At 42.3% G+C, this 27,825-nt stretch overlaps 1 protein-coding gene and 3 pseudogenes across 6 annotated transcripts in view; 1 reads left to right on the forward strand and 3 right to left on the reverse strand.

Moving 5' to 3' along the window:
* Positions 1 to 2,329: 2,329 nt before the first annotated feature.
* LOC111251440 (excitatory amino acid transporter 2 pseudogene) lies at positions 2,330 to 3,922 on the reverse strand (annotated as a pseudogene).
* Positions 3,923 to 4,635: 713 nt separating this feature from the next.
* LOC111251441 (excitatory amino acid transporter pseudogene) lies at positions 4,636 to 7,017 on the reverse strand (annotated as a pseudogene).
* Positions 7,018 to 9,275: 2,258 nt separating this feature from the next.
* LOC111251808 (excitatory amino acid transporter pseudogene) lies at positions 9,276 to 11,290 on the reverse strand (annotated as a pseudogene).
* Positions 11,291 to 14,387: 3,097 nt separating this feature from the next.
* The window catches only part of LOC111251547 (uncharacterized), a 37,784-nt gene continuing 24,346 nt past the window's right edge, over positions 14,388 to 27,825 (forward strand). For 3 of the 6 annotated variants that reach the window (XM_086990349.1, XM_022808216.2, XM_022808217.2), the window contains exon 1: positions 14,388 to 15,296. The gene's annotated coding sequence lies outside the window, so the exon portion shown is untranslated. Of the gene's footprint in view, positions 15,297 to 23,487; positions 23,691 to 27,825 lie in introns of those variants that run through there. The other 3 variants (XM_022808215.2, XM_022808218.2, XM_086990351.1) reach the window with 2 other exon arrangements.

A 27,825-nucleotide genomic window follows, 5' to 3' on the forward strand; every position in this document is an offset into this window, starting at 1 on the left:
GTCGACTTCGTAAATATTCCTCGAATGGATTCGCCCCCAGTTTATTTTTAATTATTTATATTGTTGCAAAAAAGTAAATTGTTGTGTCCAAAGCTGTAGCGTTACTAAATGAATGAACATGACCACGCCAGCCCAAATTAAACGTCTCCTTTCAGTAAATACAGGTCTTTCAATGTCATATTGGCGCCTATGGATCTAAGGCAGTAACTGCAAAGCGCTGAGGAACTTCAACCAACGTAGTTAGCATTTTCTAATCGAGAGAAGGCAGAATATTCCGCAATGCATAGTCTCTTATCTACTAGTACTGAGTTCTACACCCGGCATCGCCATTCGGCATTCTGTCAGACAATTGGTTTCCGGCAAGAAACGCAGTGCGTCAAAGTTTCGGTCCTTGGCACCCTTAAGCTACATATTAGCTATATCAATGCAGAAGAGATCTCACAAATGGCGTTGGGCCCCTTTTGAATTTAAAGATCTGTGAAATGCAATACATTTCGACAGAATATTAAATATGTAACCTCACCTTAGTTTAATATAGTTTGTGTTCGTGTTATACCGAGAGACATCGGCTTGCATACTTGCGCCGAGCCGCATCTATGCGTGTACATAACATCAAATAAAGCATGGATGATCATACGAAAATAAACTACAGGCGAACCAGTGTCACTCCTCCACCCTGAAGTTGGCTTCAAACGCGTATTTTCAGCGACCACCATTATTGAAATATCCCAGGGTGATCCCGTATCAATGCACTGGATGCGCTACGGCACTGGGCTATAGGATGTTTTGGAAGCCGCTGCTATTGTTTTTGTTAGCTAGGTTTCTTCTAGCGGAACCCCCCCCGTAGGCAAGAAAAAAAACTACAGGTACTGATCAGTGGTTGCTTCCTTGACAATCACAAATTCAGGCTGTTGTCAACATATTCGCACTTGAAGACTCGTCTTGGTTTGATTTTACTATTGTGTTCTATATTATTGTGTTCATTATTTACTTAGCTAATCACTCTACCATGAAGCCGTCGTAACGATCTAAATAAACAGTAGATGAATTCGCATTTTAGCACATCAACTCCACGCGTTATACAGATATGTCTGAGAGGTGGCGCAGCAATTGTACAGCTTCTCGAAAACACGGTTCCCTAATTTATGATACTGAAGAACTCACAGTGTAAAGTAACCTTACTATAATCATGCCGACTACATACAGATGTACGTTGCGGCGCATATTTTTTAGACGGAACCTGTAAACGGATTACCCTCGGATATTGCTTAACATTGGATAACAAGATGCTTGATTTTGTTGTTGCCCATATTTTGCACGAAAGTTTTAGCTATCATGTTCCTATAAGCTTATCAAATTCGCTACTTATATCGTACATACGTGATCTGAAATGTACGACATATTGTTTTAGTGTGTTTTTAGTTCTTCTTAAAAACCATAGAACCTGACGGAACGCCACGCAGCGATAGCATTATGTTCCTATTTATTGAGTTACAGTGGTAAGTGTATAGTACACGTGATCATTTTTATTGAAAGGTGTCATAGTCATGTTTCTTGCAAAGATTTAACAGCTGCGTTAAGGCATTCGTTGGCCTTCTAAAAATTAGCGGTGCGTTTAACTACTGTCAGATTCAAACTCTTGAAACAAATCTAATAATAGAAACTGCAGCCCTTGTGCCACACCCAGCGTGCGACGAAAAACCACTGGGAGTCCTCTTTGATAACGGCAGGTTTTCATGGATAAATCTTGGTAGACGATACTTGCGTGAACATGCACGACTAACCTTGCACCATGTTTAGCAGCTGTGTCCAACTAACAGGTTTACGCAATGAATCTGATTATCCAGCGGATGGGTAGGGCACGTTCTACGTTTACCAGAACTGGGAGCTCATCGAGCTACCACTTGTTGTAATAGTCCCACCCTTAAGCTGAAATCTTGATTTCATCAACTCCACTGCAGTGTACTACCACTCCCCGATCTGTGTTGATTTCCGTAGATTATGTATATTATAAGGTCATCCCTTATTTGGTCTTGAAAGACGACGTAGACGCCACTGACTACTTTTTTCCCTTCATAGTCGCTCACTTAATTCATCAGTTAACCTTATGTTTTTGCTGCTTCCTAGAAGCAGCAATCTCGTAGAGATTCCTGATTGCGACGATACGTGTTATCATCTTACTAAACACCAGCCGTTATCAAGCAGTGGCTGAGATCGTAATCTAGTCTGGAGGGAACGTTCCGAAGTAGCAATAAACGTCGGCCGTCGCCATACCGCTTTTCCTTGGGCGCCATCGTTCTTCGGACGCTATTCAAACTGAAATCAGGAATCAAATTTTGGCGGATCTTGACACATCGGTTGAGGATTCACTAGACTGAGAAGATTCATTTATGACTGGATCGGACTGAAACAAACGCAGCTGTGCAGCCTTTTTGGCATCCATTTCTATTAATTCGTTCCTTGTAAGATGGGCCACAATACCAGCACCGAAAGCGTCCCCAAGTACATTCACTGCGGTTCGACCCCGATCGACTATCCAATCCACAGCTATAACAAACGATATGTCTTCTGCGGGCACGCCCACCGTAGTCAGAACAAGAAGCGTTGTCACAATGCCAGAAGATGGAATGGCAGCGGCACTAATTGAGGAGACAATGGACATCAGGATCAAAACCAATATATCACCAACACCGAGGGTAATCTGATTCACCTGTGCTATAAAAAGCGTGACGATTGGCTCGTGCAGAGCCACGCCATCCATGTTGACGGTCGCCCCAATTGGTAAAACGAAGCGTGTGACGCGTTTGTCAATTTTGAGGTTCTCTTCCAGACACCGGAACGTCACAGGCAGAGTGGCTGCGCTTGATGCTGTAGCTAACGCAGTGAAAATAGCCTGCAGCATTCCTTTGTAAAAGTCACATGGATTCTTCCGGGTAACAGCAAAATAGATCGTAGGTAACGTGACAAGGGAGTGAACAAGCAGTCCTACAACAGTGGTGATCATGTAGACGCCCAGCTGCGCGGCCATGGTACCGATATCTTCGACAGACGTAAACTTCCCGATAATCAGCGACATGATACCGAACGGAGAGTACCACAGCACTATAAATACAATCCGCATGATGATTTCATTTAGTTGCACAAAGAACCTGACGACGACATCACCTCCGTAGCCCATTTGTCCCAAAATGATTCCAACGATGGTAAAGAACATAATGAGGCCGGGCATGTTCGAACCATCTTTCTGTATCAACTTTCGTTGCGTGCTAATTAGCGTCCTACCAGTTTCCGTCTCTATGCTCGTAACATTTTTGTAGTATGTTTCCGTCCGCGAAATGCATGCTTCGACGAGATTCTCAGGGAACATATTCCGGATGATATCAAGTAAAGCGTCAACCGTGGAGATTTTCTTCAAATCTTCTTGTACAATCTTTTTCGATTGTGACTTGATCGTGGGATCGCCAGGATGAAACATTATAACCACTATAATACCAAGAATTGCAGCGAGTATTGTTGTCGAAAGATAGTATACCAACGCACGCGTACCCATTTTGCCACTTGATTTCGGGTCCATCTGTGCCAGACCGGACACAACTGAAGATATGACAAGTGGCAGTATCAGCATCTTCAACATGGACATGAATATCTCACCAGGAAATCCAATCAACGTAATGGTTTCTGCCGAAGGCGAAAGCATTCGCACAAGAAGACCGAACACAACACTTAGTACAACCCCAAGGACAGTTAGAGCTAAGAGCAAATTTTCTTCACCCCATGCTGTGTACATTGGTTGAACCGTCATTGCACTACTAAGTATGCTGCTTACACAGGCCTCGGCAAAGGCTCCAGCCCGTGACTTAGCACCGAAACCCTTCAGGGCTATCGACGACACATCGCTTGATGCCTCTGGTGATTTTGACATACTAGTAGAACACTTACAGTATGGCATTCATTGAAACTAGAAGGCTTTGTTTACCCCATTAGAAAAATGCAGCACAATTTATGTTGCAGTGGTGCTCGCTTGATTATGATCTCCTATGAAATCACAGCTTCGTCGTTGTGGCTGTGTGGGGACTGTACACATTGTATGGTAGACAATCCCTAATCCTGCTTCTCGGCTGCTACCCGAATTTCTTTGGCTTGAGGATGAGTTCATATATCGCCTCATCCTGTAGGGGCTGACAGGCGGGACGCGACCCATCATTGAATGCGCTGCTCAAAGCTACACTGCCTCATCAGGTAATACTGTACACTTGTGCAATGTTCGAAGCATGGCCCTGTTCCAGTTAATAGTTTACAACTACGTCATAGACCATCGCATAGCAAAAGGTTTCATTCTGTCTATTATTGTTGGGCACAATACCTCCTAAAATAATTGCTCTAGATACAATATCACATTCTGTTCGAACTTTTTCCCTAGCGAATCGATATACGATCACCAATGTCTGTATAATAAGCTCGTACACGTGTCGCACACGCACATACATTTCCACATTCGCTAGAGGTCTCCCACATACGGCTCTACTCGAGTCTTTTTCTGTTCGTAGAAAACGTCTTTTAAGTTCCGCTCCAAGTTTGTAAGTTTATTGGGAAATCACGTCGAGCCGGTTCACCTTGGGTCTATTCTCAATGAAAATCGATCGTTCATGTTAAGAACGTACATCAACACTTGCCTGTTTTCTCACCTATTACTGTTAATCATTCTGCCGCTATATTTACATCTGTCTCGCGTGATGAAATGAGCTGTTAGAGACCTTCAGCTCCACTAACCCACTAATCAATTTTACTTGAATTGTGTCGTCTTTTTCGTGACTCTAAGAGCTTTGTCATGTACGAGGTGTCGTCACATTATTGCTATTGAATTAAAACACTTCATTCACAGGCTAGGTTGATTCCAGTTGGCAACGGCAAACTCATGTGCAACTTCGAGACGATACATACTTTAAGCCAGCCCACTAACCACAAGCTTTTACGGGCAGACATAGGGAACAACGTTTCTAGTAAAAAAAAAAAAAAAAAAAAAAACTCTTCGAAGGGTTATGTAAAGCTGCTGATCGGCAAGCACAACATTGTCGGACAGATTGGCCTATCAGTAAATCTCGGCGAACGATTCTCATGACAATCAGTGAGTCATACAGCGTGCCGTACCTCGTCGTACTCTGAAATGGTGCTCTCGGATCCACTGTTATCAACGGTTTGGACGACCGGAATTGTCTTAGGTGCCACCCGAGGGACAACCTTTTCGACTTTTTTCTCCGGTTGTTTTTTTATCATGTAGTCTACGATGCCCGCGCCGAAAGCATCTCCTAGCACATTGACTGCGGTTCGACCGCGATCGATAATCCAGTCAACTGCAATAACAAAAGATACGTCATCGGTGGGCAGACCCGCAGAAGTCAGGACAAGGAGTGTCGTCACAATACCGGCCGATGGAATCGCAGCGGCACCAATCGATGAAGCAATTGACATAATAGTTAATATTGTTAGGTCGCCAAAACCGAGGGAGATGTTATTGATCTGCGCAATAAACAGCGCTATGATAGGTTCATGCATTGCCACACCATCCATGTTAACGGTGGCCCCGATCGGCAGAATGAAGCGTGTTACGCGTTTGTCAATATTAAGGTTCTCTTCCAAACACCGGAAGGTCACGGGTAGAGTGGCTGAACTGGATGATGTAGCTAACGCTGTGGCAATGGCTTGCATCATCCCCTTAAGGAACGCACATGGGTTCTGTCGAGTAATAAGAAAATAGATGAGGGGGAGCATGATAAGCGCATGAACGAGTAGTGCGAGGAAAGTGGTAAGCATGTATAAGCCGAGCTGTGAAGCTATAATGTCTATATTCTCAAGGGATAGTAACCTGCCAATGATCAGCGACATAATGCCCAACGGTGAAAACCAAATCACGAGAAAAACCATCCTCATTGTTACGTCATTCAGTTGAACAAAGAATCTCACTACGATATCGGCTCTGTTTTCCATTTGTCCTGTAACAATCCCGAACACGACAAAAAACACCAGAATGCCTAGGATGTTCGTCCCATCTTTATACACCATCTTTCGCTGGGTCCTATATGATTTCTCGCCCGTGTTAACTTCTATGGACGTAACATTTTCATACTGTGTCTCCGCCCTTTGAATGCATGCTTGAACGAGGTTTTCGGGAAACATATTTCGGATAAGGTCAAGAAATGCGTCCATGGTTGAAAGTTTCTGCCGGACTTCTTCTGAACGGGGTGCTGTGCGTGTTTTTAACGAAGGGTCGCCAGGATTTATCACGGTTGCCATGATAATACCAAGAATAGAAGCGATGATCGTTGTCGCGAAGTAGTATGTCAGTGCACGCATGCCGATCTTACCACTGGATTTAGGATCCATCTGGGCTAGACCAGCAACAACCGACGATACGACAAGGGGCAGTATAAGCATTTTCAACATGCCCATGAACATTTCACCCGGAAACGACACTAATGTGATGATATCATCCGAGGGTGACAGCGTTCGACCCATGATTCCGAGCACGAAACCGATCACAACCGCAACAACCGTGATCACTAATAATAGATTACCTTCACTCTGTGAAGAGCTTTCCGGCTTGACCACGTTTGAACTGCTGGTTGAGCTGCTGAAAGAGAGAACGTTCGAGGCACCGGATCCGTGAGTCACCGGATCTACCGACGTTTGGTAAGGTGTCACATCTGGGGTGTTGTCGTAAAGTCTCTGCACTGATTTTAACATTACGCTAGTGTCGCACTTAGAGTACGCTACACATTGACCTAACTCACCCTACTTCACCCCTGGAAATACATGCAAGAACGTGTCACAGTAAATTGATCTACATTCCTTGAAACACCATCTGTTACAATGCCATGCACTTAATTCTAGTCTCCAAAAATTGTACACTAGCTTCGTTTTTGTTATTTGTTTAAAACGGTTAGTCCCTGCCAGCAGCAAAGTGAGTCTACGCCCGGTTTTAAACTCAGATTACAGAAATATCTCTACGGTTCGTAAGCCGCCAGCACCTTAAATACAAGCTTGACTTTTGCCCCGCACGAAGTTAATTATGCAGGCTTTATATGGGCAGTCACGTTACGGCTGCAGCAGCCCTAGGCTTTTTATCTCACAGAAAAACATGTTTAAAAAGTATAGAAAAGACATAGATGTCTTGCAACTCTCACTAAAAATTCGCAATCTGTAATTTTTGTCCTTGTGCTTGCGCACACTGGGCCTTAGCTGCGACATAGCTGCAAAAATTCTTGCTAGGCGACTTTCTTTGTCCGTTCTCCTAGGGATAAAAAAGCGGAACTAGTACTTACTGATTCTAACAACAAGGGTTTTATAGACTTCCCTTTTCCGGGGACCCTGCTGAGAGTCCTGCTGAAACCCACATGTTACTTGTTATTCTAAAAACAATTTTAGTATTGTAAATGTGGACGCCACAGAAGCATCTACACGGTCTGCTGGACGTCAAAAACGTCTTTAATAACCTTCCATAGAAGATTATATTCACTCGCTCTTTCAAAAACTACCAGCTAACTGCCTCTTCTGGGACTTGATCTTAGCATGCTAGTGTGAAATCTCAGTTTCGGCCGATTAGTTTTTCCCGATTAGAAAATATGTTTAAACACATACCTATATAGGGGACATTCTACATTGCTAATGAGCGATAGCGATGACGACTAAGGTGACAGCAGGATTCGCCAATGAGAAATATCTACGGGCTACGGGAAGGCACATACAAGCATTTCATGTCGATTACCACATTCACTAACCTATTCAAGGTTCCAGCTTCGTTTGCATCGGTATCTAGGACGGCAGAAAATAGGGCGTTATTACAAGCCCAGCGTATTCCTGCACGCGTATAAGCCACGAGCACTGGATTGTAAGTACTTCATAATACTAGCAAAAACGATACCCTGGAAGCTTAAAGTCTATATGAAGAATACTTGTAGTTCAGACAAACTAGGGGTGCAACCATTAATACCGTGAAAGACGATACCACACTTCATTATTTTGAGAGGATACCGTTCCGGTAATTGCTGACTGGACCGCGAAGCCTGGACGGCAACGGACAAACTATAAAACCCAGTTCCTAATGTAACACGGGAATTTCCCACTTACCTGCACACGCAAACAAGGCATCTTCGCCAATATGCCCAAAGGTCCGAATACGCACACTTTGATGAGTTGCCTAGTATTGGAATTGGCGAGTGGCCAGACTTCTGGACGAAAGCTCAGAGAATAGACCTTCGCCGTTTTACAGTTCTGCTTCATTTACGAAACAGTACAGCAATGACACTAACTGGCCATAAATGTACAGGTCGAAAAGGAGGCATTAAATGGGTAAAACAGCAGACCAGCTGAGCAAAAAACAACCGTAAATCCTAATCGCCCCGCAGAACAAAGTGATAACACGCAATAGGCGACTACGCGAGATTACAACGGACACTGCTAGACAGCCATATACGGCAAACGAATACGTTGAACGGATAACACCCCACGCACAACAGCGGAGTCGGAGCGAATCGGAGAACCCAACAGAATGGTGCGTCTGTATGTAGCTAAAAAATTTTGCTAGAAACACAAATCCACCAGTCGTCATTCCCGCAAGCTTTGATTTGAATCGGTTCCATATCAAGGCGTAAGTGCACGGAGTTTATCCATAGTAGAGACCAAATAGGTTAGTAACAGTGAAGTTCGTTTGACATAATGCATTAGTTCTCAGTCTGCTGGAGAAATACTTGAAAAATTGGTCGAAACTCCTGATTCTGATGGCAGCACTGTACACTCATAACGTTTTTTTACAGATTACCTTTTATAGGACCGTATATTGTAGATAAGGTCTATGTGGAAAAATACTGCACAGTGGAGAAATACTGCAGACTTAAAATTCTGTTTCACTTTATGTGTCATAAAAAAATATATCCAAGACGCACTGTTACTGAGCACGAAAAAAAATATTTGACTTAAGAAAGAGTTGCGCGCTGTTCCTAAGCATGATAGCTTCTATCGCAGCGTACATGCACAGCGGTCCACAACATATGCTTTACATCAAAATTTCACTCAAATAAACGTTGACGGTATCTGGTTCCGACCCATTTCACGTATTTCATCTTCTACATAATATAACCGCATCGATGCTATTGGTGATACTCTCTACTGGCTGTAGAGTTCCGTCTTACTCGTGTTTCCATGTTTTTGTTATGTCGTCTCGTGATTTCGAGGACACCTCACCCTTGGTCTTGATTGGAAGTATTAACTTGTAGTGGCCTCTTATAAGAACTGCAGCCAGATCTATTTCAAGGCATCGAGGGCTAAACGTTGATAACAGAACAATTCGTCCGAGAGCCGTGGGGTTTACTGAACAACATTTAAACTCAGGCATCACTTGCGGGTTTATTCCTTTCGTGACGATAACAATTGACTCTGACTATACCTGGCGCGGAACTCCTTTACGGTCGCCTTATGTTGGCCTATCTTTTTCGAATCCGTCGCGCCTAGTTCATTTTTGGATAGGTGAGCTACTATGCCGGCACCGTACGCGTCTCCGAGGACATTAACCGTGGTGCGGACCCGATCCAGTATCCAGTCGACAGTAATTACAATTGAGATATCTTCGGTGGGCAAGTCCACAGCGGTTAGGACTAAAATCATTGTAACTAAGCCAGCTGACGGAATGGCAGCGGCGCCAGCGGACGCTGCAGTGGCTGTCAGCGAGACGAGCACAAGGTCTCCAAAACTAAGGCTGATGTTATTCATTTGTGCGATAAAGACTGCAGCGATCGCTTCATACAGAGCCGTCCCGTCCATATTGATTGTGGTTCCAATTGGCACTACAAAACGTGTTACACGATTGTCTATCTTGAGATTATCCTCGAGACAGCGCAAGGTTACCGGCAATGTGGCCGCGCTTGAAGATGTACCTAGCGCAGTGACAATTGCCTGCAGCATCCCCTTTATGAAAACGCCGGGATTTCGTCGTGTAATCCAGAAATAGATCAGTGGCAGAGTAATACAAGCATGAATGAACAGCCCCAAGAGAACGGTGCCCATATATACACTAAGCTGTGCAGCTGTTGTGCTTAAATCTTGGACGGAGATAAGCTTACCAATGATCAGTGACAGGATACCAAGTGGTGAAAACCACATGACGAGAAGAACGAGCTTCATAATGATTTCATTTGTCTGCGTAAAGAACCTCGCCACAACATCGACTTTTTCTGCTAACTGTCCGGAAATAATTCCGAACATAGTAAAAAAAACAATAATGCCTAGAATATTAGTGCCATCCTTAAAGAGGATTTTTCGTTGCCTCTTATAAGATGTCTTCCCGGTTTCGTTGTTTAATAACGTAGTATTTTCGTATTCCGTCTTAGCACGCGAGAGGCACGCCTGCACGATATTTTCAGGAAACATATTTCGAAGAATGTCAAGCACCGTGTCAAGAGTCGAAACAGTCCTTTTAGCCTGTATCAGTCTGCTTTCCCATCCGAGCTGGGCTTCGCCAGGATGGATCGCGATCACCAACACGATACCGAGAATAACAGCGATAGTTGTTGTAGCGAAATAATAAATGAACGCCGTAATACCCATTTTGCTACTTGACTTCGGATCTAATTGTGCTAGTCCGGACACAATAGAACATACGATAAGGGGCAATACTAACATCTTCAACATGGCCATAAACAAGTCCCCGGGAAACCAGACCAATACAATTGTTTCCTCCGTATACTCAGCTTCTCGCGCGAAAATGCCGATTATGGCACCGACTATAACCGAACCTACGGTTAGTATTAACAGCAGATTTTCTGCAACCCATTGCGCAGTTGATTTGCTCGTGATAACCGTGACTTCCCCGCTAGTTCTAATCCCGGAGGCGTCGCCTTTACGTGTCACGCGCCCATACTTGGTAGAAGCGCGTCCATACTTCACAGAGGTGCGACTAAATCCCTGAGATGATTCTCCCATTGTAAAGTAAAACGCCACTTCTTGATAAAATCATAAAACTTAGCTCAGCAGTCAGAATAGCAGAAACCAATACATTGAACTTAGCTTATAACAGGCTTCAAATCATAGGAATGTAATATGTTGGAGCGGTACATTCGTTGGTCGTCTCCGGTTAGCGTAACAGCTTCGTTTTCGTTACGGTGTAAGGATTAAGTTTTGCCTTCTACACAGTTTTAAATCTTATGCGCCTTGCTTAAGCTAACACAAGAGTAATTAAGCGATACTCCAGTGTGTAAACCAACGCTACCGAAAAAATGAAGCGTGCCGAAGCCCCGATACATATTTAATGTAAAAGATTTCGATAAAACCACTTCACTTGGGTTTTAGCATAGGGCTGCTTTGTGGCTTTATCATCAGACCACCTTGTCACCAGCCGCCCTGCCGAGAAGCTACCGTTTTAAGTCTATAGATTCCGAATCGTACGTGTATATATGTATATGGATACACATACATATGTTGATATGAATAGGGTATTTATTTTGATTGAGATATATGCCTGATATTGTAGATTTATTGTACGATACCTGGATGCTGCATATTATCTAATGTCTGCCGGGATCTTTGTATATTACTTTTTTAAAAGAAGAGATGAGCTCTGGTATTCCCGCAATCAATCATGCTGTATATTATTGGATGGCCAATGTGGAAGAGGATAACGCAGACTGTGCTTTGTGCCGTTTAATCAACTAAATAGATCGATCATACGCTGAATGATATCCTGGCTTTTACCGAGACTCAGTTAAATTTCTTCCGTGCGGAAAGAACTCTGAAAGATGACTTCAAATGCACGTTTATATTAGAACCGCGTATTTTCAAACGGTATTCATCCCATGGTACTGTAGACATGAGTTATATAAAGAAGAATTCGTTTGCCCACTTGTTTTCGCCAAAGCGGGATATTAGCAAGCCGAATTTGCTAAAATATAAGCTATACAAAGAGATGGTATATTTAGGGCAAAGAGACGGCTTATCGATCGCAAGAAAAAAACAATTCTGATTTTACAGAGTACCCATTGATCAAATGAGATGATTCCGACTTTACGTTTCTGGATGCAAGACGTCAAAATAATATTTGGAAGAAACTCTAATCTCCGACGACAGTTTTAATATGTTCGAAAAAATTAGCAGAAAAGATTAACTTATAGGACTATATCAAGACAAAATACAGAGGCAAACGGGCTGGGCTGAATAATGTAGGGTAGAGGAAAAGCGGATCTGCCAGTTTCAACTTTTTGCGCTAATAAACTACCATGCCACCTAACTCTAGAATCTTTACCTCAGACTGGTGGTCAGACCGGATGAAAATAGATTATGCGATGAAGGGGATTCAACTATTTGTTTTAGAATTCGCAGCAGTGACCCACAGCCGAGACCGTTGTATGAACCCAATATTAGGTGCCAAAATCAAATAGCAACAAACCAAATAGCGATTGTCGGTGATCAGGCTAATCGGCCCGATCCGACATGGGTCTGTAGTAACATCAGAAAACCTAGCCGCGTGAATGTTTCCATAATGTAATAAAGGTTTGCAAGAGCTGTTTACAAGGTACGTGCAAAAATTACAATATGACCAATTGTTCACGGTAAGCGTTGCATTCACTGAACAAGGTTTCTTTTTACTGCCATTGTGACCATTAGAGCACTCTCAGGTCTGCTGTACCTTAGTTCGAGAATGCCCGTTTGTATCAGACCTCATCTTTAAAGTCAAAGGCATTGCTTGACCGCTCCTGCTCTGGGAACATTTTGAGCGTACGAAATTTTGAGCATGGCCAAAAATGAACGTTGTTACTTTGAAGGGACACTATCTTCATGCACTTGCACTATGAAGTGTCAATGTATTTTCAGTGTTAAGGAATAGATTTTAATATGAATGGTATGACAAGCAGCAGACAACGGCTGTTTGAGGAAAGCGCGACGGGCTTAAGCTTTTCAGGTCCGTCAGGTAGAAGTGAACATCGACAAAATTTCTGTGATGAGGTGTTGACAACAACAACCAGCGAGATCGTAATACCCGCGAAAATTTGAACTAGCCGAATCATTGTAGTAAGTATGGCACGCCTCGACCGCACGTGAGCTCTTGTTTTACCTACTATTGCTTTTTGGAACATTACAATGCAGCAGAGGGCAAAATGGCAAATGTACGGTTTGATGCAGCGAAGACTGTGCGAAGGGCCTCATCATCTACTTAAATATTAACTGGCGAATAGATATTGTGTAGGTGTGGCGAAGCACGGCAATGGCGCGGAGTGTAAATGCATGATACCTACAACGACAATTAATCATTGTATCATCCTAAAACACAATATGGTTACATCGACGGGATCAACCTGCGCGTCGGTGCTCTGACAACTGCGTTTTTCATGTGGAACCGCCTCCAGAAGAAGGTTGAGGTAGAATAAAACACTACTGGGATGAACATACCAGATTTGTGACACATTTAAGAGACTGAGCAACTAAGCCCCATCTAGTATTCATACGGAAACCGCATCTGGACTTTACGTCGCTACGGGGTTAAGCATGCGCGTCTCATGCCCTTTGTAGCAATGTCTTAAGGAAATCCAAAGCCGAAACTTGTGAACCGGCACAAATCAAGTGTCGTTCTACAAGTAATACGCATGTATATGTATAATCTACCTGTAGTAACTCTTAAAAACAAAATAAGTGTATTAATGCTATGCATTGAAGGCAATCGTAGACCTGAATTAAGACGGCTTCATCAAACGCTTCTACGTCGGTAACTTGTCGGTAACTAAGAGGCATGATTATTTAACGAATAACTCCCTGTTCTGGCAGTATCAACATGGCATCGTCGTGTACATCCGGTTGCCTGAGGCGGATACAACAAACGATGCATTTTGGAGCGAAGTGTCATATAATATCATCGCGATTACGCTTCACGTTATTCTAATTGACGCTTCTTAGCTTCTAAAAGACGGAAGTAGAAATCTTGCCATTATGAATTAGTATTGCTATGAAGAAGCCGTTTTAGCCGATCTTGGTTCTCTCCTTTTTTCCTAAACTCGCTACTTTCATTTTAAAGGTAGACTCTTCAAGGGTCTTGGATAATTTACATCAGAAATCATGAAGAAGTCCTTTTCAATATAGTCGTAATTACATAGGACGGTTTATCTTTTTAGCGAACCATATGACGGTCTTACACGGTCTTAGTTTATCCCCGACCCAATCTCAGCTCACTCAATTCAGTTATTAGTATAATCCAACTGTTGGTAAATATTGCCCAAATATCAATTCCTGAGCGACTCGCGCGTTTATGCGGCCCTTCTCCGCTACGGAACGCCTCTTTCCCGTCAGGAGCAGATACCCTCTCTGCTGTCTGGTACTGCTGCTCGTTCTAAACGAAGCGCCGGCTGCCTGCCGATGCCAACGAAGATGACGTTAACAACAACAACAGAAGCTTCAACTTCGGTTTGTTTCAGCCGCCGTCAGTGTGGCCAGCTGTCAGATCTAGCGAAACGTTCAAGTGAACGGGTGTTCGATCCACGTCAACAGTGATTGTTTTTTTTCTCTGACAACATTGAACATTCCGCACATCGGCATCAGTGAATCAGCACCGACCATCGATCCACGGTCGATTAACGAAACTGAGCTCAATCCAGTCGCTGGACCCTGATTAATCAGTGTTAATTTGTAGCGTAACTTGTTTAGGCTGAAATGTCACGTGAATGCGGCTGCGGAGCGAAGAAGAGCTTCGGCAGATTTTAGAAGCCCGCCAACCCGACAACTGAATCGTGCGCGGTGACGTTCAGCCGGTGACGAAGGCAAAGTACGACGTCGTAATCCTGAGACATCGTGTATATTTACGTTACAGCCGATATTAGAGGTGGCATTGTATCAGTGGAACGGATACCGAGTTGTTGGTACTGTATATGATAGGCTCCAGGTTACGGAGTTCTCGCTTCGTGGAAAAACCAATTCGCAGGACGACGAGAGCGCTAATAATATACGGGAACGTCTAGAGTACGAAACGACTAACGAGGTGTTTTGTTTGTCAAAGATCACCGTGGCGATGAGTTTGACTATGATTCCATAGCACTTATCGTAGCTTGACAAGATCGATTCATAAATTACTTCTAACTACATTATCGATTAGCGACTATATCGGATGGTATACGGTCAGCTCAGAAGTATTTGGCCCCTATATATCTGCCGGGAGCTTTATATTCGTGATAAATAACTGCAACCGAAACGCCATCAAGACGTCCGCAGTAGAAGCATGTAATTTTGAGAGACCGAGACCGAAAGAAAATAATCGTAGAAGGAACTTGGTAAGCTTGAAAACGTTTCCTATATGTGTATTGTGGAGGCCGAATGTAAAATTAGTATATTTCCATATATTCGTGACTCAATTTTTGTTTTAATTAATAGAAGAACTCCATGTCCGCTCGTTACGATAGAGTAATTGGCGCTGCCGCACGTAATTGTTTCACAATTACCAATCAAAAAAAAAAAAAAAAGATAGGGCGGGTATCGGCTCAAGGGTCTCGTGTAACGAAGAAATAAATGCCTCAGTTAAAACAAGAGAAGGAGGCATACTGTAGTTTTACTGCTAGACGTTAAGCGTATACTATTTATTTTGTATCAATCGTGTCGGTTTGGTCTAAGATGTTGTAAAATGGGGAATCTAGTTAGTCATCTACATCCTCAATGTAACGATAACATTTACCGATTGCTACTATATCAATTAGTGATTTAGACTAGGCAAGTTATCAACCTGAACGATACAAATAGTCGGTGTTACTTATTCAGAAATAGGATGATTGGGGTATCGTTGCACAGGGCCTGTTCGCGTTTGTGTGCCGGTTTCTCCAAAGGCCGCTGAGACTTATAATGTTTTTGTCATTAATACTACTAATAACAATCTTAATAATAACGAGCCTTTCCGAATAAATCTTTCGAATAATTTAATCATTGCTTTAACATGAAAATGAAAAAGCTTCTGGGATAACCGATAAGGCTGATACGGTTAAGGGAATACTTTTCACGGTAGCAACTGGGTTGTATAGGAAAATGTTCGATATATTAGTGGCACTCATGGCACGGTATACCCAATATGTCGTGGTAAGTCATACGATAATCAAATCGCTCGATTTGATGATAAGCTATGTTAAGTTTGTAATGACCGGTTGCAGGATCGTGTTTAGCTGCGAAATTACTTTATTATACATTCAGGGTGAGACACGTCGACGGCCGGCTTGAATCAGCGGGACGCTTCGTGTAGGACGGTTCGCAGCGTAGCTTTTCGAAGAAATGCAATTACATAAAAACAATCTATCCCGAGAACGATCTCTCTCAGAGAGATCGTTTATTAGGACATCTGTGACGGGTCAGCCTTTGTCGAAAATAGCTTATTACTGCTCTAAATACTAATTCGATTTTTTAAGTGATTTTAGGCCAAATCATCACTGCTGCGCAAGCCAGACATATGCGCGTCGAGTAATCAGCTCACAAAAAGTACGCATTTTTGGGCCGACGACAAATACATTACCTAAAACCGCCACACATACACAGACATAGAACAACACTATAGATTGGTTAAATCATCGTCAGCATCTGCTGAAACGAATCAGATGAAACAGAGAATAAGTAAAAAGGTAAGAGTGGAGAAAATGCTATTACGAATCATTTTCGCTATAAAACACGCTCTTTCCAACACCCAACTTTACGTGACCTCGTCACCGTAGGAATGACATACATAGCAGTCATGATGACGACAAGCACTGCAGAGCAAAATGAGCCAAAGACGAACGGCATAAGAAGAAGTGTGAAACAATTGTGGTATAATTTTCAACAGTCCTCCATAGATTTAACAGTAATCGTAGTAATAGCAGCAGCATCAAGAGTCTACGCTATTATTCGGTCTACATTTCGTCGTAATGTAACTTTTCGCCGCCGCAGCGGCCGTAGTTGTCAGTGTTGTTGCCGGCGTTCTTCGCTGCGTTCATCTATCTTTTCGTGGTCGATCAAACGGGGCCAGCCATACAGCTGCCGTCGAAGTATTGAATCAACCCAGACCCGTGATATGGTGACTTGGTTACATAATCGTTGTATATATATATAGTTGTTACGTTCCGTTGACTCTGCCGATGACGACGGCGGTAATAGCGATTGTGATGGCAGTTGCCTTCTAGCGGTTACTTTCTCTACCATCAGCGGCTAGACCTGCCATCATAGTGGTCGATCCAGTTGCCGCCGCCGTCGCTTCTGCACAGCTCCTGCTACTACTGCTCTGGCCGTCGAAGGCGAAGTACAATCATTCGCTGCAGACGATGGTAGTCGGCGGCGCGAAAAGAGAGAAAAAAAAACTACAACATAAAAAATCTACGCATCAAATCATTCACTCAGCCATAATAGACGCGCTACGTTGCGCTGCGATATAGACCGTTCGATGCGATTGTTGACGTGTCTTTGCGTGTGAAGATAACTAATAGAAACGCGGGTCATCAGATACAACGGAACCTGAAATATCAGTTGTTGGTTGACAATCTACCTCAAAAACAACAACAACAACAACAGAAGTACTCAAAATGCGAAAAACAATACTAATAATAATAATAACAGCAATAACAACGTGACAATAAATTCGTCTTTATTTATTTTTTTAATAATGGTTTTCGGCACTGCCGTGACGCTCTGTACCCTAATAAAGGACACTCAACAAAGGCGACTGGCTTGTTGGGGCTCACCTTGAACAAGGCCTTAATGGGGTCGAATCGACAACAAGCATTGCCCTGATCATTGTGTTTCGATCACAAAACGGCTTTCCGTACGTAAACATTGCGTCGAAAATGGATGCGAAAGAGTCAGTTCAAATACTATGTAAACGTAGGGCATTATACGTAGTCAAACGCATCGTTAAACCGCAAGAGTTTCTTCTACTTGACTGAAATAATAAAAGTGCGGTAAAGCTTTCTGATGTTGAAATAGTGTGAAACTCGCTTGTAGCAAATCTTTACAGGCTCTCTTTTGGTGAGCATTGTTTCGTGTTGGAGGAGGATGGGCCATTGGTATAATCTCGAGCACCTTTTTCGAGTAAACTCCACAGCATCTACTTTCACAAACTTTAGCTTATGCCGTTATGTAACGAGGGGCTCTTGAAATGAAGCAATTACGAAGCTGATGACCGGAAAGCAGTTAGAAGGAGCAAGACTAACAGATATCTTCAAGACAAGTTTGTTAAGGTGTCCAACCACAAGTATAAAATATACTTGAAAGTTTCCGTTCTTTAGAAAATGAGTCAAAACAATGATATGGCGGAATTGGTCCTAGTGCAAGTTAACACCTTCTCTAAATTTCGATTTTGAAAAAAGTACACCTTACATTCGCGACCTTACGGAACCGTATTTTCATTTTTCTTTGTCGGTTTATATGTGGCGATTATCTTTTTTATTTCAGCTCCTTCCGACTTTGAGGTGTGGCTTGCATGCAGGGGCTTATATTCAAATCAATACGTTATTACAGTGGGCCAAAGAAACGCACAGCTAAAAAGAGAGACGATGACTCTGCTTAGATTCTATACAAATCTACGCTCAATGGAATACATCTGTGTTTATGGAAGAAGAAAGTTCTTGCCATCGGTTGATTTTTCTCTTTGGCGTTTGTGGAGACATTAGAACAAATAAAGGCAAAATAATTAGCCTTCGTGCTAGCATGATACACTGTCCTCATCTTCGCACCGGCTGTGTTCTATGATATTCAGATGTTATTATATCTGTTTATTATAATTGGCCCCACGCCCCTTCTTCCACCCCTCAATGCCCTTTGAATGACCGCATAAGCTAATCGAGTTCACGTCGTTTTTAATTGCAGATTTTACCATCACCAGTCACGATTCGCAGCAAAAATACCGTTGTAATTTGTTCTTCTCTGTCGTTCGCCTGTTTTGAGGGCGGAACATGACGACCGGCGTCGATGAATATCACTAAGTGGTTGTCATAAGGGTCTTGGTCGTACTATTTCATGTCCGCAGGCTGTCGGGGCGTTTGGCGTTAGCTAATAGTGTATCTTTTTCGTTCCTGATACAGTTCGCAGTCGTCATGAAATTGCTAACCCGATCAGATTTAGGTGTTCTTTCGTGCGGAACTATGGTGTTTTGGCGCATACACTAAGGGTACACTATATACAATAGAATGGTAGATCACTAACAGGCATCATTCAGGTTGTTTCAAGGCTACGTTCATTATTTGTTAGATCGTGGAAATCACCTAGGGCCCCTTTACTGTCGGGAGATACATTACCTTTCTCGAAATTCTGTAGTCGCATATTATTTGTTCTTTCTCAAAGAGTCAGTCCAATTTCCTTTGTTGCGCGCTCAGTTGGCAGTCTCAAGTTTTTTTGGCATTTGTCCCATGTCCCAACTAAGTAGGAATGAGCACACTGGTAATGCTTTTGGCTCTGTCTAAAAAAATACAAGCATCGGTGTATTTCTCAACTGAAAACGACCATGCGTTTTTTTTTTTTTGATGTATGAACAATAGAAAACGTAAGGTTGTAGGGCTGTTAGCAGGACGATCATTAGAAGAAACGTCGTCTCTTTCGAAGCCAGCCGTCTGTTACAGACGGCATCGAAAATTCCCCGCGTGTTCCATATGGCAACAAGCTTGCTGCAAGTTTTGATATGACTCGTGTAGACTGTGACATTTCAGTCTGCTGATTTATCGGCCGATTCTGAGTAGAGCACTGCAACTCCCATCCTAACGACGGTCGTCATTTGGACAAACTTTTTTTGTGCATAGCCACTGCTACTAACTTGTGCTAGCATAGTAGCAGCTCTGGAGTATCTCGTCGTCCATAAAAAAAATATGGTTATCAGCAGTCGCCGTATATCACTTTGTTTTTATATCCTCACTTCATCGAGCCAATAATCCGAGCTGCATGATGAGTTTCACCCAGCTCTAAAAACGTTTGGAGAAACATCAAAATGAGAATTCTAGATATGATGTTTTTCGGAAATCCAAACATATATACAAAAAAAAAGCATATGAATAGATGTAAATTTGTTTTCTAGTTCGTAGCTACTTTGCTTACTTCTTCTGTTTCTTGAGGTAAATGGCTAAGCGAGAGCTCTTCCAGGGTGAATTTGCGGACTCAACGATAACAGGGTGCTGCGAACAACAGTCCAAATATTTGTCATCAGGATTTGAATGGGACGATTTTTACTGTAATTTTTAGCACAAAAAAATGAAAGCTGGACACTTAGACGCCAAAAATAACTCAATATAATTCTACTCGGCAGAGTTTTGATTATTCAAACTCAGTAAAATTAGAATTCGGATGCAGCACCCATATTTACGAATGGTTTTACATGATACCTAAGGTTTCTAGTACATGATGTGAAGAAAGAAGATGCTCGAGCAATCACCTACTCCTCATAGGACGGCAACGAACATTGGGCCAGTCACTCTAAGTACGATTTTTTTCACTGTTAAAGTCGTCACACATTTGTTTATCTCACGACAAATCTTAGCAATTTCATTGAGTTTAATGTTCAAATCATTGAACGGCGATCTTAGAACAATGTGTGCACTTTGACGCGCGCTACGAAACAGCTCGACCTAAGCTATCCAAAAACATAGTTATAGGAAACGATCGTTTTTATGGAGGCCGAAAACGCAACATTCGGAACATATTTAAAATGATACATTTACAGATCGAGTAATAACAAGGGGTAATAACAATTCTATTAGGGATAAAAATAACAGAAAACTTCAATCAATAAAATGTAAGGACGCCGCCTTATGAGCGATTAATGGAGTCTACGCGCTAATTGACACCTCTGAATTTTTCGCAGAGAAAAAAGCAAGCTAAAAAAATAAATAAAATCTATCAAGTAGAAAAAGTAGATCGTAATTACATTATTTATGGTGAGCATAACATAGAATAGATTTGCTTCTACCTTCAAGTTAACAATTAAATGAAGGCTAGATGTAACAGAGGAACTATAGTTTCCTATTCTACATTCAGTAATCTTACACAAGCGATAAGCCATGACATTCTTCAGTCTTTCCTGACGATTAATCAAAACACAATTCACTATGAAGACGCGTATTGCGATGAACGATTTGACATTTCCTCTTTACGGTGACTAGATTGCTTGGATTTAACTTCCACGCGACTTCGTTGATGGGCAGCGCTTCTCTTAATTTTTTGAAATGCTACGTCATTTTAGTTTTTTTTTTTGTCAAAAAGGCTCTTTGATGAAAATTCTACTTCGGCGACTTACTATCCACTGTACAATGAAGGTTCTTGTTAAAACGGTGGACATCAATTTGTTAGTGTGATTCTTTCCCTTGCACTCTTTCTCGTACGCTCCGGGTGTCTTTTCGGTCATCTTCATACAAAACCCATTTTCCATAGATTTTCTGTTTTTTTTTTTAATTGTGCCCCTCGAAAACTTCGTGACGTGTTGCTTTGACGTGGTCCAGCGCAAGGCTACAGAATAATAAACCTATAACCATTTTTACTAGATGCCCGTATAAGCTAAAATTGGAACTTGAATCGGTAACCGCTAATATTTACAATCACATAGAATCGCCAATATTACTACCTCTTCCGTTGAGTGTGTGTAATAATGTCGAAATCGACACGGTCCTGCCTCATATCAATAGGGATATCCTAACAATGAGTACTTATATAGGAATCATTAGAAGTCAAACAGAAATATTGGTTTAATACACCTTCTGCTTTCAAGTCGTTATTTCATTATGGCGTTTTCGTTTTTCAATAATGTTTTCTGAGTTGGCCCGTTGAGTCGATGGGAACAAATACGAGTCAAGTGTTAGATTATTCGGATGACAAGAATTACGACGATTCGTAGATGGGTAGGATTGATGAAGCCCATCAATATATGTGGGTTGTATTAATGGTAATGGGAACGTTCAAATTATCATGCTTCATTGTGCAAATAGAAAGATTGAAATGTTACGAATGTAAACCTTGCTCAGACAAAATTCATTCGATGATACCTGCCATGCACTATATGTCATTGATTAGCTAGAAGCATTACTATGGCTGCCAGTCTTTTTTTTGGCCACTTTTTTTTGTCTATTAAGCGGTCCTAAGTTATAATCATAGCACTAGCTACTGGCTAATCATTCAGGTTTCCGCATACGAGGCAGGTTTACACAAAATTCGCAGTTAATATTCAGATCTGATCCGGCGAACAGTGAAAAAAAAAAAAAAAAAACAGCTTTAACAATAAATTTGACGTTTTAACGAACAGCTACTCGGCTTTAACGTTCTGACAAATCATAAATTGTCTAACCGAATGCATTCTAAGCAAAAAAATTATCGACAGAATCATTAAAAATCGATTTCACGCTTTTTGACGCCGCGTTTTTGATAAGGCCTTTGTAGAAGGAAAGGTCACTCAGTAAAAAGCACCAAAGTCGTTTTTTGCATCTAGCTGACTGTCCAAAATACTGCTACAGATTTCTGATCATTATTGATAATTCTTTTGAAAAGCTATAACGCTCATGAGTGCATGACAATGCTGTCTCAGATAAAATGCCCTGGTCTTCGTTCGCAGCGTCTAAGCAATCGGCTCGTTACGTTTCCACTGCCAACAGTTTGCATGTACGTTACGTCTTCATATTATCAGATTAAGCTTAGGCCTGTCTAGGCATCTAAGATAGACTGCTGTTACGCGGTAGACAAAGAAGAAATAGCTCTAAGATGATTTCTTATGCTTTGAACAAAACCATTGAATAAACGTACATTTTCATTTCCCTAACAAAACTTTCAATTTCATCTATTCATTCACTACATTTAATGTTGAATTGATGTTAATAAATAAGCTGCTGCTGCTGCTGCCGCCGGATATTAACAGAAGCCTTGAAAGTATAATGTACGCAAAAATTTTTCGTACACTATTTTCTGTAAAAGCAGAGAAAAAAAAAAAAAGAATAATGAATCTAAGTGCATTCCTTTTATATTTAGACATTACTTTCGAGATTCTACTATCAAGAAACATTTTCTGCTTTTTCTCTATGATAAACATAAGAACATTCGAAGAGAGCTTAGAATTGACACTGAATTTCTTCTAGGATTTCAGTTAGTGACTCGCGACCACATGCAGTCCCCCGAAAACAAAATAAGGCTGTTACTGATATACTGACGGATACCTACGTATGTATGTTACAGTTAATATATTATTGCTTAGGGGCTTTACGCGTCCATCTGTGTACTCGCCTCTTTTAGAAGAAAGCGAATACTTGCTTCAGCCAGTAAGTGGCAAAGAAAAAGCTTTTCAACCCAAATTTCTCCAACACGATTTTTTTCAAACTCCAATTGTATGATATATTTGAGTTTTCGACCTTTGCTTCCCTCTATATTCGTCTGTTTATCGATATATATGTATAGAAGTGTTACATATCTACTTTTAGTGATGGTTGTATACCAGCAGCTTTTGTGTTCGTCGTCGTCGTCGACGACTTCGTTCGTCCTTTCCTTCTGCTCTAGCAGGAACTGGTCGGCCTTTTTGCTTCGTCTATTCGACGCCATTTTCATGAGTGACTCAGTGGCGGCCGTCGCTGGAAGTAGTTTCAACGAAGAGCTAATGCTATTGCCTTGCCAGCGAAGACAACAAAATCGGCGCCCTCATCGTCAGCAACACAAGCAGCTTCTTGTCCTCTTCGCTCATTGCGAAGCGAAAGCACCGAAAGGCAAGCTCTATTTTCTCCTTATTAGTAGTTACACACTTCCGTATTTATCGATGGTCGGCCGGCCAACGTATCGTAATTATCACATCAGCAAATTGTCTTCCCTCTGATCGTCTGCTCTGCGTCTACGCGGACTACAATGTGCACGATTGTATCATACATCGCGCCGCCAGTTCGACTTGTATTACCTACCCGTTTTGCTATTGCATTTCCTTTTAAGCGAACGCGAAGGGGATGAGACATCAATGGAGAATAGAAAAACTCATCGCGTTACTGTCTAAGCACAACACCTACGGTTAATGCCGCCTTGTCTGATACTGTTCGTTTTATATAAAACGAACAGCACTTTATTTACTACTAGTGCCTCGGCTAATGCCAGCGCGCCATCATTTCTACAAAGCGTCTCGTTCTCGCGTTGATTACGACAATACTGAGTAGTAATCGTTTTTAATTACCGAGCTATTCAATTGTACCGCCATTGGACTGTGACGACTGCAGCGACAGTGAATCGGCAGTCACCCAGGTGGCGGCATCTGGCGGATGGGGTGACCGGCTATAGCCGGAGACACGTTTCGATTCGCTTTACATAAACTAGCATATACGTACGTATCAATAAACATTGTGTCTGTTGCCAAAGGTGGAATCTGGCAGACATTTGATTCGAAACGCTACCAGTATTCATTGTTTGTACGTCAGGCCACCGCCTTGATTATCTTTTAATGAAGCTGAGCGCTTTGTCGATTGCCGCTCCGTTGGTCACTAATGAGTTCCTGTGGTCAGATACTAATGAGCCTGATTAGATCTTGCATCGGTCTTTGCCTCTGATAGCCACAAGATTGCCCCTGCTGCTTTTCTAATGTCGTCGGGTTCGTTGACCGTTGCCCGTACACTGCACAGGACAAGGAGTCGAGAGGGGAGGCAAAACAGATAAGAGCGGCGAATCGATACCGCAAGGGCACTATTGAGGCCATTAGAACAGAGCAGAATAGAAGTTATCGCGACGTCGTCCGCTGTAATAATCGGTGGCGTCGGCGCTCATGACAGCGTTAAGAGAATCGTAGGAAGCTGAGACACTATTTAGCATGTTTGCGATTAGAAAATACAGAAGCCAAATGAGATTTTAAGTGTTGAGAAAGTAATCTAATTGTAACAAAAACGACTACTGATTACTAGACGATACAAAAGTTGATAAGTTAACAAAAATGGCTATTCATTTTCGAAGTCGGTTCTGTCCTAACCTTAAATGATATCGACTTAAAACTGAAATAATAGTGACAAAACGCTTTTCTAGAAGCGGACCAAAGCATCAAATAAGGCCAACTACATACAATACAAAAAGGCTCAAAAATTATGTTTGTATCGATTGCATTAACTCGCCAGCAGCGGCAAAAGCACTCTCTCTCTCTCTCTCTCTCTCTCTGTCTATTTTTCATCGTTATCTCTAAATGTAATTGCAAATAAATATACTTCCAAGTGGCCAGATCCGGAAGTCACCCAAACAGATCTCATAATAAAAAAAAGTACATCACCTCTTTCATTGGATAGGGCTGGTACTATTGCTACCGTTCCCTTCCTAAATACTGTTGCTAGTCGTCATAACCATAGCGGTCTTTTGATGCTAAGCCCGAAAGCTCGCTACACCTGTGAGCGTACATATTTGTATCTGTGCGTAAGTTCCTGCACTGTTTCCTGGTTGGCACATTTCCGCCGGACACAACAACCCCCCCCCTCCCCCACAACAGAAAAATGGCAAGCTAGAGCCGCTTGGGGACAACTAGACTAGCGATCAACTTCCTTCCACACGTCCGCTCCCCTGCGATGAACCAAACCATAAAATGAGCCAATAATTACAAACCAGTTGTACGTGTCATGCAGTTGAGTATCAGCTTGAATTTACAATGAACTCATTAGCAGCCACGATAGCGTCTGTTAACAGTACCGGAATTCAAAACGTCGAAGAAAGCAAAATAATTATCGACTTTGTGCCCATATCATAAAAAGACTGCTCTAATGATAAGCGATTGGGCATCGTAGAGCAGAGGATTGTCTCGATACGTTACCGAGACAGGCGGGCCAACGATGGCTCTCCTGTGGCTATCTTCATTACTATATTTATACAATTTTTATCTTCTTCGCAATAATTGCCGGCAGAGTTGTATACATATATAATCTGTCGCTGCAGCAAAACGCCGCATGTTATTATATTGCTCACCTTATTTTATCAGTGGTGTCGTCGAAGATACGCGTGGAGCTAAAGTAAAAGCAAAGAACAAACGTTGCCAATTCGCCTTCCCTGGCGAGGCCCATCATCATCATCACCAGTGATTATTGATTTCATTAATGAGCCAATGAAAAAGGACGTTTGATCCTACCAGTCCCAAAAGGCAATTATACAAACACCAAAAAAATTTAGATTTTGCTTCATTTACATTCGCTGCTGATCATGTTTTCGATTCCAGTTGATCTCGGTGCCCGTTCTCAACAAATATTAAACCAAATCCAATTGAAATTTAATAAGTAAGGGACGCGATGGCGCATGCGACTGGCGGCAAATTTAGGACTCGCTGATGACGTTTGGACTTTTCATGTTATGCTCAGTCTGAGAACCTCTCGTTTTAACCGTTTTATCTATTAGTAGTGAAAGACCGGGTGTTTACTGGGCCTTTTGGGGATTACATCACCTTCACAAAGATTGCTCAACTATGCAGCGACATATCAATATAAATGCACCGCTTTATCAATCTGAAGAATAAACGATAAATAAAATATGCATGTACGTATCATACAGATAGTCGAATTAGTTAAATGGCTACCGATCGCTGGTGCAATAGTGACCTTCTGCATAGACAAACCGCACGATAGTTAGCTTACAGCAGTTGTCAAGTACCTGTACACCTCCAACGGGGCCGGTAGCTGCTCGCCGTCAGGACGGTCAGTGCACGATGATGCACGCGTACGCTAAATTGGCACCACTATCGTGTCTCGTATTTATTCTGCTTCTGCTACTTCATAGTACGTCAGTCACAAAGAGATGGTGGTGCTGTGACGCTTTTTGATTCACAGAATGATCGTTTTCGTTCGATAGTTTATTAGTTGCAGTAGACAAATGATTAACACCTATAGATGCTGTTATTGTTGACATCGTGTCTTAATCTTATAACAGCATGGTAGGTGACTTAGAAGATTCTATTCCCTTCAAAGTGTCCGTGCTACTGATCGAATTTGGTGCGAGATTTATCTTTTGCACGCCTATTCTCTAGCTACGTTTTCTGAGATTGCATCAACTACCCGTGCGGCAAACCAACCTTCGGTTACCCACAAATTCGAACTCGGGTTCGAGCACAGCTGATATCGGCGACTCCCGAACACCTTGAAGGGAGGGCACTGAATTATATTAAGTCCACTTGAGAAAATCTCTCTGGTTGTATCTAAATGCAGTGACCTTTTTATTCCATTGCGCACATCACGCACACGACCAGGTCCTTTTGCGTTGCTGATGCAAATCCGAAAATTGACGGCCGTACACATCCGACTTCGCCTCGCCGATAGTAATAACACAGCATTTCGAGTCAACGAACGGTTTCGAATGCTGAACAAATGGACGTCGACGACTGTCGTTGGAAAATCGCGCGGTGAATGAACCCGGTGGCGTCGCGAACATTTCCAGAGATCTAAGGGTCGCTTGGTCTACCAGACGAAACAGCCCAGTCAATAGCTTTGGTTCAGCACGATTTTAAAGACGATGCAGCTGATGGCGTAGCTGAAAAGCAGCGTGAGCAGCTAAATCGCGAACGAGTCACAAGAACCCTGCCGAATTGCGCCGATCGCTTGAAGTGTATCAGTGACTGAGAAGGAAAGAAAGCTGGGTGGTTCCACTTTTCAATGCGATTGCTTCGTACAGTCTTGTCCCTTATAAACACGTACGTACAGGGTATGGCATATGACAAAATAACGACACGGTCCATCGGCCGTCCTATTCGACTAGTCTACTCAACGTGAAATGTTTTTTCGTTTGAGTGTTGCCATGATTTGTGCTTCTAGAAGGAAAGTCGTTCCGAGCAGCGGTAAAATATAGTGGATTTAATTGTCTGCTGTGGATTTTGTTTGCTCTGCAAGAGTCAAGGGTAGCATATCTTTA

This window comes from Varroa destructor, unplaced genomic scaffold (genome assembly GCF_002443255.2).
Source record: "Varroa destructor unplaced genomic scaffold, Vdes_3.0 BEIS01000005.1, whole genome shotgun sequence".
In the NCBI taxonomy this organism is placed as follows: Eukaryota; Metazoa; Arthropoda; class Arachnida; order Mesostigmata; family Varroidae; genus Varroa; species Varroa destructor.